We start from the raw sequence: 17,009 nt of genomic DNA on the forward strand, positions 1-17,009 counted from the left end.
AGGGGAAACCGGGAAAGGGGATATCATTTGAAATGTAAATAAAGAAAATATCTAATAAAAAAATAAATAAAAAAAAAAGAGAGAGCCTCCATAAGATCAAACTGTAAGCAAACCTGTAAGGCATTTTCTTAATTAGTGATTACTACAAAGGGCCCAATCCATTGTGAATGGTGCCATTCCTTGGCTGGTGGTCCTGTGTTCTATAAGAAAGAAGGATGACAGACATTATAAACTGAGAGAGAGTCTAATTTCAGGTTGTCATCAAATCCCTCCACTCTAAGTTCAGGGAATCCCGAGGAAGATGAGGCAGAAAGATGGTAAGAATCAGAAGTGTTGGAGAACACCACAAGAGCAAGATCCACTAAATCAACTAAGCAGGGCTCATATGAGCTTACAAAGAGTTAAGCAGAGTCTACATGTATCCTCATCAGGTCTTCTGTGTATATATTATAGCTGTAACCTTAGTACATTTATGGGATTCCTGACGAACAATGAGTCCTGCTCTGACTCCTCTGCCTGTTCTTGGGACTTTTTCCTCTTGATGGGTTACCTTGTCCAACTTTTTATTTTGTCATGTTTGGTTGTTATCTCTTAGAAGCCTGTTATTTCCTAATGAGAATGAGAACTTGAATGCAGCTACAGGAGAGGGGAGGTGAGCACAAACAGAAAAATAAGCAAACAAACAAACAAACAAACAAAAACAGAGAAAGCCATGCTGAGCAAACCAGTAAACACTAACATCACTAATGGCTTCTGCATTAGCTCTTGACTCCAGGATCCAGCCCAGCTTTAGTTACTCTCCTCACTGCCTTTAGAGATGGACTGAGATATGGGCATGTAAGCCAAAGAAGCACTTTTGTATGCAACTCGTTTTGTTCATGTTGTTTGATCACAGCAATATTAAGCTTAACTAGAAGAGAAACTGGTACCAGGATAGCGGGTTACTGCTGTGACAGTCAAAACCATGTGTTTTGGGAAGGACTGTGGAAGGGCTTGGAACTTTGGAAGAGAAAAGCCGTTGAGTGTTCAAAGCTTGATGAGCTGCTCTGTGGAAACTTAGAAGATAAGAATGTGGAGAGCTACACCGACAATGGAGTCCTGGCTTGTGAACTGTAAGAGGGCACTGAAGACTCCACAGGGCCTTTGTGTGAAGGATCTGTGGTGTCTGGCCAGATGAAAATGAAACATCAGCTGTGATCATCAAGGAACAGAAACACTAAAGTAAAACCTTTGTGCTTTGCTGTGACAAATGTGTGCTGGTTATCTGGAGCTGCAAAATTAGCAGTGATTAAATGGAGACCAGTATTACTGAGGTGAAATCTTCTAGGAAGTGTTTCGCAGATTCAGTGCACAAAAGCTGTCTCCAAGATAGTCAAGGTTGTGTCTTGTTTTGGCAGCCAAACTTGGTCATGTATAAGAGTCTCCTCGGTGTTACTGGTTTTGGATAAGTGACGGGGTCAGCTGAGGCTTGGCACTGTAGGGTATTGGTGAACTTGAAGCAGGAGTAGCAGTGGAAGCCAGAATTGAAGAGGTCACAGAGAAAGCTGAGGCTTTGTAACGTGAAGAGCAGCCAGGCGAAAATACTGGTGAAAGAGCAGCAGAGTTGCAGCAAAGGGCCTCAGCATTTTGAAGGAGTCAGCACCAAGAACAGTGGCAGGTATAGGATGAAATAAATAAACCCTAATAAACAAAACAAAACAAAACAAAAAAATCTACATATGTTTCAGAGGGCAGAGTCAGAAAAGTTAACCCCTAGCCCTTGGAGGAGATCAGAAAATTGTGACTGAATCTCTGGCATTGGACATTGGGTGATTTATACTGTTGAGGCTTGGTTTTATTTGTATCTAATTGCAACTGTGCCTTCATGCCTCTGTCTTGAAATAATTTATTCTGAATTTTATAGGAGCCCACAGTTGACAGAGTTTGGACTTTAAAAGGGACTATGGATTTTGTTTCAAGAGACTAAATTTTTAAAGTGTTTGGATTATTTAAGACTGTGGACCTTTTTAAATTTGTAAAATGTTTTATGCTGATGTTTATATCAACATCTGATATTGGGGATGAACAATAAAGGAAAGGTCTTGGCTTTAAAGTGATATTTGTGTGTGAACTTGAAAATGTCTTCCATCCCATATACAGTCACCAAATGTAGACACTATTGCTGAGGCCAAGAAGTGCATGCTGACAGGAGCCTGATATAGCTGTCTCCTAAGAAGTTCTGCCAGAGCCTGATATAAACAGAGGCAGATGCTTGCAGCCAATCATTTAACTGATCAAGGGGTCCCCATAGGAAGAGCAACAATATTAACCAACTAGACCATCCCCCAGAGCTTCAAGGAGTACACAAGGAGGGACCCATGGCTCTAGCCATATATGTAACAGAGGATGGCCTTGTCAGGTATCAGTGGCAGGGGAGACCCTTGGTCCTGTGAAGGCTCAATGCCCCAGTTTAGGGGAATGCCAGGGTGGGGAGGCACAACTGGGTGGGTGGTGAGGGCACACTCTCATAGAAGCAGGAGGAGGTGGGATGGGGTAGGGGGTTTCTGGAGGGGGGTGGAAATCAGGAAAGGGGATAACATTTGAAATGTAAATAAATAAATATCCAATAAAAAAGAAAAAAATTAAAAAGAGAAAAGAAAATGTGTCAATTGTGTTTTTAGAAAGGGGATCCTCAATAAAGAAAATGTTTCCAGAATCAGGCTGTCAGCAAGCCTGTGGGGAATTTTCTTAATTAGTGATTGATGGAAGTCGGCCCAATTCATTGTAGGTGGTCCAAACCTGGCATAGTGGTCGTGGGTTCTATAAGAAAGCAGTCTGAGCAAGCCAGCAAGCAGGATTCCAAGCAGGATTTCTCCCTGGCTGCTGCAATCTTTCCTGTCTCCAGGTTTCAAACTTGTTTAAATTCACATCATAACTTCCTCCAGTAATAAGCAGTGATTTGGAAACATAAGCCAGCTAAATCCTTTACTTCCCAAATGTTTTGTTCATGGTGTTTCATCACTGTGATGATAACCCTAAAGAGGACAAATCTAAAACATATGATTTGTATGTTATTTTAAATTTGAATCTTAATAAGAAAACTATGATTCATTGTATATTAAATCTCTGATTGGTTTTTCATGATTAAATAACTGCTGTATTTAAAGCAAATTCCCTTATCTGATAAGTGTTAATCAAATACAAAACGAAAAATATAAGATCTACTTTGATCATTTAAGTATGTGTGGTAGTTACATGCAAAAAAAAGCCATTGTTTGTTATCCATTTCTAGTCTTATTTTCATAGCATGACCATCTGGATATAGCAATACCATCAGCCAATAAATTATGGTAGGGTTATAAATCAGTTGTTGCTTTTTAAGTCTATCTAAGCATAGGAAAAGATAATTTAGTCTGGGGAATGTGGGATAAGTACTACCTTTTGTTCAGGGTAATAAAATTACTTAAATTATATAATCATGGTAGATTACTAGCCATTTGGGGATGTTTGGTAACAGTATTATGATAATTCAGTTGACCAAAGAGTTAACAAAATAGCCTCATTGAAAATACCTTCAAAAATGGACTTTATTACTCATGAGTGTTCTATAATTATTGTCAACATTTACAGAATAAAATGGGTAAAAAAGAAGCAAGGTAATATGTTTAGATGAAACAATTTTAAAGGTTTCTTTTTGATCTTATATGTAGTGTTGCCCAAAAAAATATTTTCATTAATAAAATTCCAGAACACTACAGGTTACCTTGCTTAAACCAAGCTCAACAGAATTTATCTTGTTACTGTTTCTTGAGTGATAGAGTTAAACACGTTCACAACTTCAATGCTGCCTGCTTCCTTTTTTGTCTCTAATCTCTTAGGAAACAGAGAGATGCAGATCAGTAGAATGTTAGTGGTAAAAATTTAGAAGACATTCAGATGTCCCCATTGTAAAGTTGGTAAAAACTTACATAGAGAGAATTTATTTGCACTTGGCGTACAAACTTCTTAAGAATGGATGACATGCATCTGTTATATTCTAGGGATGGAAGAATATCAAAATAACTAGATACTAGTTTGAAAGAGAGTTAGTAGCAACAGTTAATGAGAACAGTGTGAGCAACAAGATTCTTACAGTCCCTGGTGACTTCATTGCTTTATTGGTTTTGCAATGGAAAAAGTTGAAAGGCTTTTAAGCTTGGAATCTCAACTACATTATTTTAAACAATTTTCATGACAGGTTAATATATATTTATCACTTTTCCATTCTTCAGTAGGTATTCCTTAGTCATATTTCTTTTCAGATAACATGATTGAGATAATATGACTAGTGTGGACCAAAGTGTTCAACATCCAGAACTTGTTTCTTCACATTTCTTCAAGTTAGTAAATGTGTTCTTGTTCTTGTTTTCAGAGTTACACATATTTATTTTTTCTAGAGCTGATAATTTATTTTATGTGAGAGTGTTTACAAAATATTTGCAACTCCTGACTATATTTTTTAGTGCAGAACTGAATTAACAAGGAAGGGGCATTCCAAAGTTTGATTATTCTATGTGTGACTCTTCAACATTAGCTAAGGTCTAATATTTAAGACTCACGTGCTGGTACCTCAAATCCCCAAGTTTTGGGCAAACAACAGATCATTACTTACTATAATGTGGGCTACATATCTAGCTAAGAAATAGATGAAGTGCTTGCTTTGCCCAAAACAATGTAGCTAGCTGATTTCATTGACGGTTATTCTGATGCTAAATCATGTTTCTATGAATACATAATTTTATATTTGTATTTTAATCATATGCACATTTCCATGATGGGAATAATATTTTATACAGAGGAAAGATAAATTTGCTTCTCTTTAATTCATGTTTATAGTTTTTACATTTGTCATCAGTCCTTCGCACATACAATTGTTACAACCCATTAAGACAGATGGGAAAAGTGTCTTCGTATTTAGCAAAATGAAAATGAACCAATTGTTCCAAATAATAGTAAGCCTGGTAGGAACCTAGTTGATTTGTTGATTCTTGAATTACTTAGGGCTGCAACATATAACTCAGTTGGGGGCAATTCGTACACATCTAAAAACCAATAATGATACATTTGAGAAAAAGAACCAGTGCATGACTTTAGTTCTTAGTTTAGCATAGAGTCATTTCTGAAATTTTGTTAGTGACTTTCTAAACAAAAGTAAAATTAAATAATAAAATATTTATTCTAGTCATTTTCCTCCTTTATCCTTGCAAACTCTATACAAGATTTGAAGAAGTTATAGGTGACTTTTTCATGAAAATCACTTAAAATGTTTATTTCATAATATAAGTCTACTAATTTTAACTTCTAATAGTTATGAACATTAATCATAAAAATTATGAGCAGAAACTCTTTAGTTAAGTTTGATTTAAAGTGCTTTAGTATACCATAGTTCTACCAATCCAAATATATTAAATATAGTGAGTTTACTTATGTGCTACTTTAAATATTATGAGAATAAAAGAAATTAAGTATAATACTATATTCCTTAGAAGTAACAATACAAACAAAACAAACAGAAACAAACTCTTGCTTTTAAATTGGGTAGAAATTTAAAATAATTTAATTTTTATAAATAATCAAAATATTTTTAAACTATGACAATTATACTGTGCTGTTCATCTTCATGGATCTGAGTGATATCACTCATATTTTTTTTCTATTTAAATTTCAGTAACATTGTGTATTTATAGTCTATTTTATTTTTGTTGTCAACTTTACTTTTATTTTCACTCATAACTAGTCCAATGGGATATGATACTTTTGTCTTTTTAATACTTTTTATATTTTTATCATATTCTTTTTTCTACCTCATTTGTTTCCAGATCTTCTAACAGCTCTTTATCTTCCCAGCTCCTTATTCTTTCTCTCCAAAAGAGTAAAAGTTTTAAAAATGTACAGACACACACACAGAGAAAAAGAGAGAGAGCACGCAATTCTTAGGCAACATTGGTTACAAGACGCAAATCTCAATGCCAGGCACAGGATCCAGCCCTAAAAATTGTTGGTCCAAGTTTTCTGAGAAGTACCTTAAAGAATACAGGTGATTGCCTGTACTCTTAGTTGTTCAACATAAATCAAAGGTAAGACAATATTTCTAATGTTAAGGCTCACTTTAGTTAAAAGACAGGAGGTAAATTAATCTAGGACGGGGCATTCCCCGTGCTGGCTAGCTTTCATAATGCTCGAAGGTGTTTTGTAGTTGCCAGAGAAACAAAGTCATCAATGGTCTACAAAACTGACTTATGTGACAAGGCTGACGAGTTCACCGAGGCAACACTGGCAAAACTGTTGTACTGGCTTTTTTTTTTTTTTTTTTTTTTTTTTGTCAACTTGACACAAGCTGGAGTTATCACAGAGAGAGGAGGTTCAGTTGAAGAAATGCCTCCATGAGATCCAACTGTAAGGCATTTTCTCAATTAGTGATCAAGAGGGGAGGGCCCCTTGTAGATGGTACCATCCCTGAGCTGGTAGTCTTGGGTTCTATAAGAAAGCAAGCTAGCAGGCCAGGAGAAGCAAGCCAGTAAGGAACATCCCTCCATGGCCTCTGCATCAGCTCCTGCTTCCTGACTGGCTTTAGTTCCAGTCCTTACTTCTTTTGGTGATAAATAGCAACGTGGAACTAAGCTGAATAAACCCTTTCCTCCCGAAATTGCTTCTTGGTCATGATGTTAGAAACCCAGACTAAGACAACTGTTAATACGGGGAGCCAGTCATTCCCTTAATTAAATTTGAGAGACCTGCTTCAAAGGGGAGACTCCATGCATCCTACTGTAAACACGTCAAAATCCTTGGCTAGAGAAGACAAAGGCCCAAGGAGAGATCTATTGATGTTGCTTTTCTAAATCTATTTATGTTGTCAAAGTAGCCTTTAAATATTTATATTTATATTCATATTTGTGTTGCTTTTGACCTTGGTCAAATAGACTTTCATTTTGGTGAGTAGTGATTAATGCAGTGACACATTACTCTATGAAGTGCTGAGACTAAACAACTCTGAGTGAGATGGGCATCTATGTTAACCCCTTTTCCCTGTCAGTCTCCAATAGTGTAGAGGAAGAGGGAATAGAGAACACAAGAGCCAGAAGACGGACAAGAGAGCTGTGAGATGCTATTTTGTTGTTGTTGCTGTTGCTACCGCTGTTGCTGATGCTGCTTTTGTTGACTACCATCAAAAATAAATAAATAAAATATATAATATCTGTGGTTATCTACAAAAGACGTGCACACAATTTTGCCACTAAAATTTTTAGAAATGAAAGAGCAGGGGATTTTAAGGCTTCACCTTTAGGAGAGGAGAACTGACTGACATTTGATGGCTCCTGAGGAAGGAGAGTCACTTTTATTTAGTTTATGGCAACTGGTAGATTCCCCATGTTCAGTGGATGACCCCACCACTCATATATAAATGGGTAGTAATAACTAAACTCAGTCAATTAAAAATAACAACTAAATAAGAGAGGCATAATAAAAAGTATATCCTATGCTTATCAACAGACCACTGGTCGTATTAAAATTAGTAATGATAGAGGACTTTTGGTTTGAAACATTTAAAGGTAACTAATTGATACTAATTAAAGAAAAATTATTTTGGGGACTATCATTTTATTACTTTTAGTTCCTCAATAATTTATTGCCTTATTATTTCATTTTACTTTTGTGCTATTTTTATACTTAATGACTAATAAGATACAACAACCAATAAAGTACAACCATGACCTTTATCTTTGATTCTTAGTCCCATCTAAATATTACTAATACCTAAGAAAATTTGTAAAACAATTACATAGAAAAATCTCACCATTTTGTATTATCCAGAATGGAGTTCATCAATATTTTCTCATTCAGTTCTTCAAAGTATTCTAAAAATTACAGATACTGAATGAAAGTTTATTTCTGCTCTGCTTAAAATCTGGGTTTATATAAAGTGAAAATGCACACCTTTAATGGTGTAAAATAGACTTAAGGAGACAATGCAGAATTGAAAACCACAGCTCTCGATGATGTGGTAGAGAACCTTAAATAACAGATAAAACATGGTGTATGTTGGATACATTTGAAATTAGTGAACATTTCCAATATTTCAAAGACAATAAAGAAAAGATGACAGAATAAGAATATTAAAAAAATATTGTAGACAGTTCTAAAGTTCACTTAAGTTATGACTTATAACCTTAAAACCTTTGTGTCTGTATTTAGTAAATTATTTCAGGTTCCTTACACACATTTTGGTACATGGTTTGCTTATATCCATGCTCAATAAAGCACACATTCTGTTCTTCTCAAGCAGTAGTCTTGTTCATCTAATGGCTTTCCTTTGTATCTGGAATAATACAAATAAATAGAGTTGAATTTCTGATGGTTTATTGAATTAGTATTCAGTGAAATGAAGGAAGAATGAACAGAAATAGGGGGAGGCAGGCATGAGAAATAGAGCTCTGGAAGCCGATATTGGAACCAGAACATCAAGTGTGAAAACTTCATCTCCCGATGTTTTAAAGTGTCAACCAAACTATTTTGTGCTTTAAGTTGAAAGAGCCCCCGTGGGGAGACCCCCCACTCAAAACTCGGGAGGATGTACACCCAAGGAATCACGAGAGACCATCTTGATATAATTACAAGAGGTGGTTTTAATTTCGGGGCGCTCTGGGCCCGCACCACACCTATCTCATGCAGGAGATAGTGAAGCCGACCACGAGGCCCAGGGGTTAGGGGTTTATATAGGAAAAAGGTCTGGGGAAACAAAGGAATTGGTGTGGCTATGCATGATTGGCTAGTTCAAATGTTAACTATTATGTGCAGAACAGAGTGGAAAATTCCTAAGGTTGGTATTAATCTGAGTCAACAGAGCATCTGACCTTAAACCATATCTGCCCAGAAATATAGTTTATGTCTTTATGATCTGCTAGTTCTCAGGATGTCTAACAGACTGCTTATTTTTGCCCAGGCTTATTTGGACATATTCAACCTTGGTCTACTGTGTTTTTCTTCAAACCTGCAATTCTCTCATTAGCCAGCACAAGTTTTAAATTTAACTCTTTCAAAGTATCAATTTCCATTCTGGATCTGATATAGCAGATATTAAATAAGTTATGTCATTCTTTTGTTTCTAACACATGATGAGAACTTAAATAATTTAAGCAACACAGAAATATTATTTTGAACTCACACTTGGAGATAGAATCCTTACAAATTATTTTTTGGAGAACATAGGTCATATTGTTGTTGTAATCAGTATACAGTCTTATTTGATGACTAGGATGTAAATGGAAGCTCAAGAATTTAGCATATTAATGGTCCTTCATGATCCCTAGGAAGAAACAGTAATGTTTGTCATTCCAGTGCTTGAATCCTTCCAAAATCTCTCATTGTACTAATGCTTAGAATAGAATTTGTTTATGTCATTCACTCATATTTTTGTTGTGTTTTGGAATAGTATATTTAATATTTCATTCAGATACACTCTTTATATTAATGCATTATTGATTTATGCTAACTGTACATCAGGTGCCTACATTTTTATTACTCTTGTCATTATATTTATGCCTATCAATATCTTCCTGTCTGAATCTGTGTTCTGTATTTATTTTATAGCTCTACATACCTTTATTTATACATTCTTTTGGTCACAGAAAAAAATAGATTTTTAAAAGTTTCTCCTACTTTATATGATTCTTCCTAGTCTAGAAAAGCCTGGTGATGTATGGGAATGTTTGCAAATGTCATAATAATTTCTTGACAATGTAATCGGCAATACACTGTTAACTATTAAATGCTGGATTTACTTGTAAAAATGGAATGGAACTATTAAGTGGTTACTCTGTAGGTGTTAGTAAATTTTAATAGTATTTATGCCACTATTATAATAATTGAATTAATAGGAAGATCAATTTCAATCATCTCCTCTTCTATTTTCCTATTTCTACTTTCTTTTAGAAAGATCAGTAAATAGTAAGAAGTAAGACACATGAGACTATGATAATCCATTTGAAATATGGTAAAGAGAAAAATGGCTTTTGCATAGGTGTACATGTTGAGAATACTTTTATAACAGGAAATAAAATATTAACTCTTAAATGTATTAGTACTAAGGGAAGCCACCAAATATTCTTTCTCACCATCAGTAAACAAATAACTAATATTTCAATATATAGTTAATCTGACTTGAATACATTGTTAAAATGAACCTTTATTTTAGGAACTTGAGCTGTGATTTTGTGGATATAGTACTTAAGTAAATAATAGCTCGTGGTTTCCTTCATAGCATTGAATTTTAAAGCTGTTTGTATATTTATAAACAGAGAAGTTTCATAAACACTTCAGGAAAGGGAAATTGGCAGGTCACCTGAGCAGATTTTTATACATTGTTCTAGATGTTACAGGTGTGTCCAAGCAACTCAATAAATTTCTGCTACTTAGGTGGATTTCTGAGTTCGAGGCCAGCCTGGTCTGTTCCAGGACTAGGACAGCAAGGGCTATACAGAGAAACCATGTCTCGAAAAAAAAAAACATTTTCTGCTACTTAATGAATTTAAAGGTTAAGATTTTAAAAGTGTTTTATTTTAGTTGCCTGATTACTGTTTATATGTATTTAAAATTATCCCATCTTAAACCTTTTAAAGCTTACAGTATTAAACAAGATTTTAATGGACTTAAGGTGCACAGAATTTCAACAGTAATACTTTTTTCTAATTAGAAAATTAACACCATTTTGTGTGAAATAAATATTCATAAAATATGCACATAATTGAGATAGATATGTATTATTTATATCAACATATATTTATGAATGTACACATAACTGATCATATGTATTCTATATACTTATATATTTTATGTATATAACAGTAATTTTTATACACACAAACATATATACACATACATATACATATACATATACATATACATATATATATGTGTGTGTATATATATGCACATGCATATATGTGTATATATATGTGCATATATACACACACACATATATATGTATGTATATACATATACATATATAAGTCATATATATATATGAATTTTGGTCCTTCTCTCAATTCCACAGTGTATACAATTTTAACCATTTTTGTGTATGTTAGCATTGTAGACCTAGGACAGTGAATGGTAGACAAACTGAACTGGAATTCAGAGTCCTGCATTTCAATTCAGTTCATCATGACTATGTAAGCAACTGATCATTGTGATAGCTAGTTTTATGTCAACTTAACAAATGGTACAGTTACACAGGAAACGAGAAACTTAACTGAGAAAAAAACACTGAGACTGGCTTGTAGGCAAGCCTGTGTGCTCTATTTTCTTGAATGATGACTGATATGACATGGCCTAGTTCAGGATCTGCAGTACTGCCTTGAGACTGGAAGTTCTAGGATACTGTAGAAAGTAGAAACAACAAACCATGGGAAGCAAGCCAATAAGGAGCATTTCTCCATGGTTTATGCTTGAATGTCTGCCTCCATGTTTCTGCATTGCTTGAGATTCTGCTTTGACTTTTCTTGATTATTGCCTATAACTTGGAAGTTCAAAGTTTCTTTTTGCCATAGTGATTTATCATAGTGATATGAAACTAAGGCAACTATGTAAATCTTAGTTTACCAAAGTCTTTAGAATTCTGTGGTGCTAAATAGAATTTTTCCATTAAAAAGTAGTTTTAAATAATTTTATAGATTTTTGAAATGTTTTAATAAAGCAACTCTATTAATCTATATCGTGCATAAAATTATATGTGTTTATAGAGATATATCTGTGTAAATACCACCCCATTTCAGCAAAAGCAATTGCTTCACAGTTTAAAGTGAATTCATGGTCCTGTGCAATAACTTCCAGTATTCTGGCCGAGGCAGCAGCCAATCTAGTTTTTTTGTCTTCCTGCACTTCTTGGAAAGAATTGTCTAGTGTAGACGTCCATGTGAACTGAAGTGTACTTGTTTCCTCCTAGATTTACCCTCCCTTTTCTTAACATAATGCTTTCTGTGAGTCATTCGGGTTTATTGCAGATGCAAGTAATCTGTTGTTTTTCATTGTGCAAAATAGAGCCATAAAGTATCTTAGCCACTGAATTCAGATTTTCATGCTATAATTTTTCAGACATTTAAAAATTTAACAGTATATGTGTAAACACTTTCTTTCTTATGAGAAAACAGCAAACCACTGTAAATTACTCGTTTTTATTATGATTCTAGTTGGATCCCTATAACTAATTCTTATATGGTTACACTGAACACTTGGTAACAGTGCTCTCATAAAGCAGGTTCTGAAAGAAAGAGGGATGCTAAGGCAATGGATCCTGTAGCGTTTGTTTGTTTGTTTGTTTGTTTGTTCACTTTAAATCCCGATCCCAGCCCTTCTCCCACCTTTGCTCCCAGCCTCACCCTCACACCTCTTCCCCTATTCCCACCTACCCTTCTCCTCAGAGAAGAGGTGCCCCACCTCACGTGTACAAACCAGCCCTGGCATGTCATGTAGCGGCAGGACTAAGTAAATCCTCTCCCACTAAGGCCAGACATGGCAGCGCGATTAGAGGAAAGAGATTCCAATGTCAGCAACACAGCCAGAGAGAGCCCCTGCTCCAATGGTTAGGAGACACACATGAACGTAGTTTTTTAGCTATATCCTCTTTCATTGACTGTTGTCCTTCATGCCTGAGTGTTGCTTGTAGAGGAGTAATAGCGGGGTAACTCTCCAGAAACAGTTCTTAGAAGAAGGTAGGCATAGTCCCTCCATAGCTCTGGGGGGTCTGGTTGGTTGATATTATTGTTCTTCCTGTGGGGGTACAAACCTCTTCAGCTCCTCTAGTCCTTTCTCTAAACCACCAACCAAGGAGTACATATGGAGGGACCCATGGTTCCAGCCACTTATGTAGCAGAGGATGAGCTTGTTGGGCATCAGGGGAAGAAGAGGCCCATGTTCCTGTGAAGGCTTGATGCCCCAATGTAGGGGAATTCGAGGGCGGGGAGGCAGGAGTTGGTGGGTGAGTGAGGAAACTCCCTCATAGAAGCAGGGGGAGGGGTGGGACAGGGGGTTCCAGGGAGGGAGAACCAGAAAAGGAGATAACACTTGAAATGTAAATAAAGAAAATAGCCAATATAAATAAATAAATAAATAAATAAGAAGGTAGGCAACTGTGACCTCTTGCATTATGCAACAATCTGAACGACAACTGAGAAGAGAACACTGAAGTGCAACTGAGGGATGAATTTCAGGGGAGGCTAGTACCATTTGCTAGATGTGTAGTAGCTGTGATAATTTTACAGGGTTTTAAATTGTAACAATACCGTCTCGGAACAGTAAAAAATACGGGCCTTTACCATCAAAAAGCACTTCTTTTAAAAAAGTGTGTGCATGTGTCACAAGAGTTGAAAGCTTTTTTTTAATTGTTAAATTGTAGCTGCAGAGGCAAATAAGATTCACAGAGGCTGATGAGGCTGATGTGGATGAGGTACCTTGTAACTCATGCCTCAGACTCAGTTCCGCTGAGGTAGCCAATGGACAGGGAGAGTCTGACAGTTGGTTTTGAAAAAGGCTATTTTCTGTTTTTAGTGATGCTTCTTAGGAACAAAATTGCACATGCGAGGAGGACACATTTACATTTTTATTCAAAGGTTTCTTAATTTATGGAGGGTTGGAACAAACTCCTGCCATTAAGGAAGCATCTCTGCAGAAGAAACTGCTGCTTTGCTCTTCCCAGACCTTCCTGTTTCTGCTTGGTTGAGATCTCTTTTTTTTTTTTTGAAAGTCATCTCCTCCCCAGACACAGAACTTGAACTTAGCTCCTAAGGGACAGAATTTCTTTTTTCCTTGCCTTTCTTTCTTCCCGTATTTCTTCCCTCCCCTTCATTTCTCCAATCTATCCATCCTTCCTTTTGCTGATTTTTCTTCTTCCCTCCCCTCCTGCCTTGCTTTGTAACTTATTCCCTTTGTGGTTTTGTCCTCTTTCCTTTCTCCCTTTTATGGTTTCCTCTCTCCCCTATCTCTCTCTCCCTCTGTTTCTCTCCCTTCTTTTCTTTCTATTCATAGGCTACTCCCTGCTTCTGTACTGTATTGATGACTGAATTCAGGTCCTTGTATATGCTAGGTAGGCGTTTGTTTTTTTGTTTTTTGTTTTGTTTTGTTTTGTTTTTAACCAAAGCCTACATCTCTATCATTTCACCTTATTAATTGAAAATAATTCATGTATGTTCTTTCATGATAATTTACTAATCCATTGCCCTGTCTGATTATCCACTCCACTTGAAAATTTTATCTGCTAGTCACATGTACAATAGATCACTAAAACATGTTCCTTCCATCTAACTGAAACATTACAGTTTTGGATTAATTGCCTCCAGGTTCAATCATGGTACATAAAATGGAAAGTCTCTTTATTGTAAAGTAAAACAGTATTCTATTAGCATATGTACCACATTTTCTCTACCTATCTGATCAGTTAGTAAGGACTTTGATGCTATATGTTGACTATTATGAATAATACTTCATTGAATAACAAGGTAGAGAGAGTATAGTGAAATACTCCTTTGTATATTTAGTTATACAATGAATAGTGAGCTTGCTAGATTACATGCAACTCTATTTTTCTTATATTGAAAACTTATCACACTCCACAATGACTGTATAATTTATATCCATTCAATATAAATCATTCCCAACATGTGCTGTCCTCTAACATTTGTAAAACAGACCTTAGAATAATCATGAGATAATATTTTATTGTCGTTTTATGTTGTTATTACCTTGATGATTTCTAAAGCTGAAACTATTTTCATAAATCTTGTCATATGTAAGTCTTATTTTAAGAAATATCTTTTGCTGGGCAGTGGTGGTGCACACCTTTAATCCCAGCACTTGGGAAGCAGAGGCAGGTGGATTTCTGAGTTTGAGGCCAGCCTAGTCTACAGAGTGAGATCTAGGACAGCCAGGACTATACAGAGAAAACTTGTCTCAAAAAACCAAAAACCAAAAACAAAAAAAAGGAAATATCTTTCTAGATCCTTTGAAGATTTCTTCATATGTTTCGGCTTAGTTTTGTTGTTATTGAGTTCTCCACTTTCTTTAAATATTTTGAGTTTTAGTTTGTAAGAAACTTTTGAAACATAGATTCTTCTACTTTCTAGACCTATTTTCCAAAAAGGGGAAATAACCGTTTCAACATATTTGACCATTTTCAGCCTCCTCCACTGTGTATGGTGCATATATAATGTTTAAGTTTTGGCAATGCAGAAATCATAATTTCAGAGGTATCATCATAAAAATTATGTTATTTCAACAAAAATGTAAATGTTATTTGTATGAGTGTCAAGAAAACTAAAACCTGTAATTTTGATGTCACATTCATCCCTCTACAAAACTAAATTGGGAGGATGGAGTGCTGGGTAAAGAAGGAAATATTGGGAGGGACCACTGTTATTAAGAGCTCCTTGACAAGTCATATGGAAACCTACTACTGTAGAAGGTTTCTAGAATTTATAAATATATGGAAGAAATTTAAATGCAGTCAGTATAGGATGGGAAAGACAATGCCTCAACTAGACATATAGAACCACCAAGAATTCACAGTGCTTCTAATGGAATACAACTTGTTGAATAGTTAGTTGAAATTGTCCTAAGATTGCCCAAACACCATCAGAGATTGTCAACACTTTTGATTACCATCCACAGACTGATGATAAGGCCCTATTGCCAAAAATACTATGTACTTAGCTCATACAATATGAAATAAAGCTAGTGCTGGAATGTACTTTGCACACTGCAAGAGGAGAAAAGTAGTCATCAAATTATACCCAGATAAAAGTCCTGAAGCCTACAACAAGAGTCTGACTGCAGGATATTCTCGTATAATAATAGAACAGAAATTGTTGGAATAACTAGACAATATTTTATTGATTTAAGACCATTGTATGAGATGGAACCAAACCTAATATTGATAAAATGCTCAAGAACCTGAAACTACATAAGTCATGGTCCCTAAGGGAAAACCTAATACTATTATTCTGCTGAAAATATCAATAAAATGACTCCCAATGACATATTGATATGTGACTAAATCATTTAGTCACAGAGCCCTCATTAGAGAAACTTCTTTTTACAGTAGATGATAAAACAGACATCCACAACTGGGCAATATATAAAATTGAAAGATTTTGAAACCTGCAGTCCTAAATGGGATTTCTTTATCAACTTGTCCCATTTTCTGTGCTGGGGAATCTATGGGGAAGAGGGGGCAGAAATATTGTGAGAACCAGAAGTGTTTGATGACTCAAAGGAAGAGACATCATCCATCTATAACAGAACTGATACACATATGAATTCATAGAGACTGTAATGTCACATACACAATGCCCAAATTCAATCCAGACATTAATCTTAGTACTGAGAAGGAGAAGTAGGAACCAAGTTCCATCCTTACACAAGAAGCTCCTTGTAATTGCCACCTTCTGGAAAAGGGAAAATCAATTTTCCCCAATGGAGTGACACTAAGTATTTCAACCACACTCTAACATGGGCCCTATGCCTAGGAGAAGTTGGCCAGCATAAGGAGAGTTGGATAGGTTTGGAGGTGGGAGGATCTGGGAATATTTTGGGGAAGCCAAAGAACATGATCCAGATAAACTGTTTAAAGCATATAAAATATTTTATTTAAAACATAAAGTGAAATAAAGCCTCTGATGTTCAAAAGAATTTGGATCAAAAAATAAAAATATTACAAGGTTTATATTCCTATCTATTGATTAAAATAATGTGCTATATGTATCACATATTTATGTGATCTGTCCTAAATCACGTATAATATAGCTTTCACATATAACATATATAAAATTGTTATGCAAATGCATCTATCACCCTGATTGAAAACTACTGGTTTGCTTTCATATTTTTAAAAATAATTATCTTATTGTTTTTCTATGTCTGTGTGTCTGTGTCTGTGTCTGTGTCTGTTTCTTTCTCTCTCTCTCTCTCTCTCTCTCTCTCTCTCTCTCTCTCTCTCTCTCTCT

At 35.5% G+C, this 17,009-nt stretch overlaps 1 protein-coding gene across 37 annotated transcripts in view; it reads left to right on the forward strand.

Moving 5' to 3' along the window:
• Window positions 1-17,009, forward strand: part of Ppfia2 (PTPRF interacting protein alpha 2) — a 446,664-nt gene that overhangs the window by 325,662 nt on the left and 103,993 nt on the right. The gene's annotated exons all lie outside the window — the stretch shown is intronic.

This window comes from Mastomys coucha, unplaced genomic scaffold, assembly GCF_008632895.1.
Source record: "Mastomys coucha isolate ucsf_1 unplaced genomic scaffold, UCSF_Mcou_1 pScaffold4, whole genome shotgun sequence".
In the NCBI taxonomy this organism is placed as follows: Eukaryota; Metazoa; Chordata; class Mammalia; order Rodentia; family Muridae; genus Mastomys; species Mastomys coucha.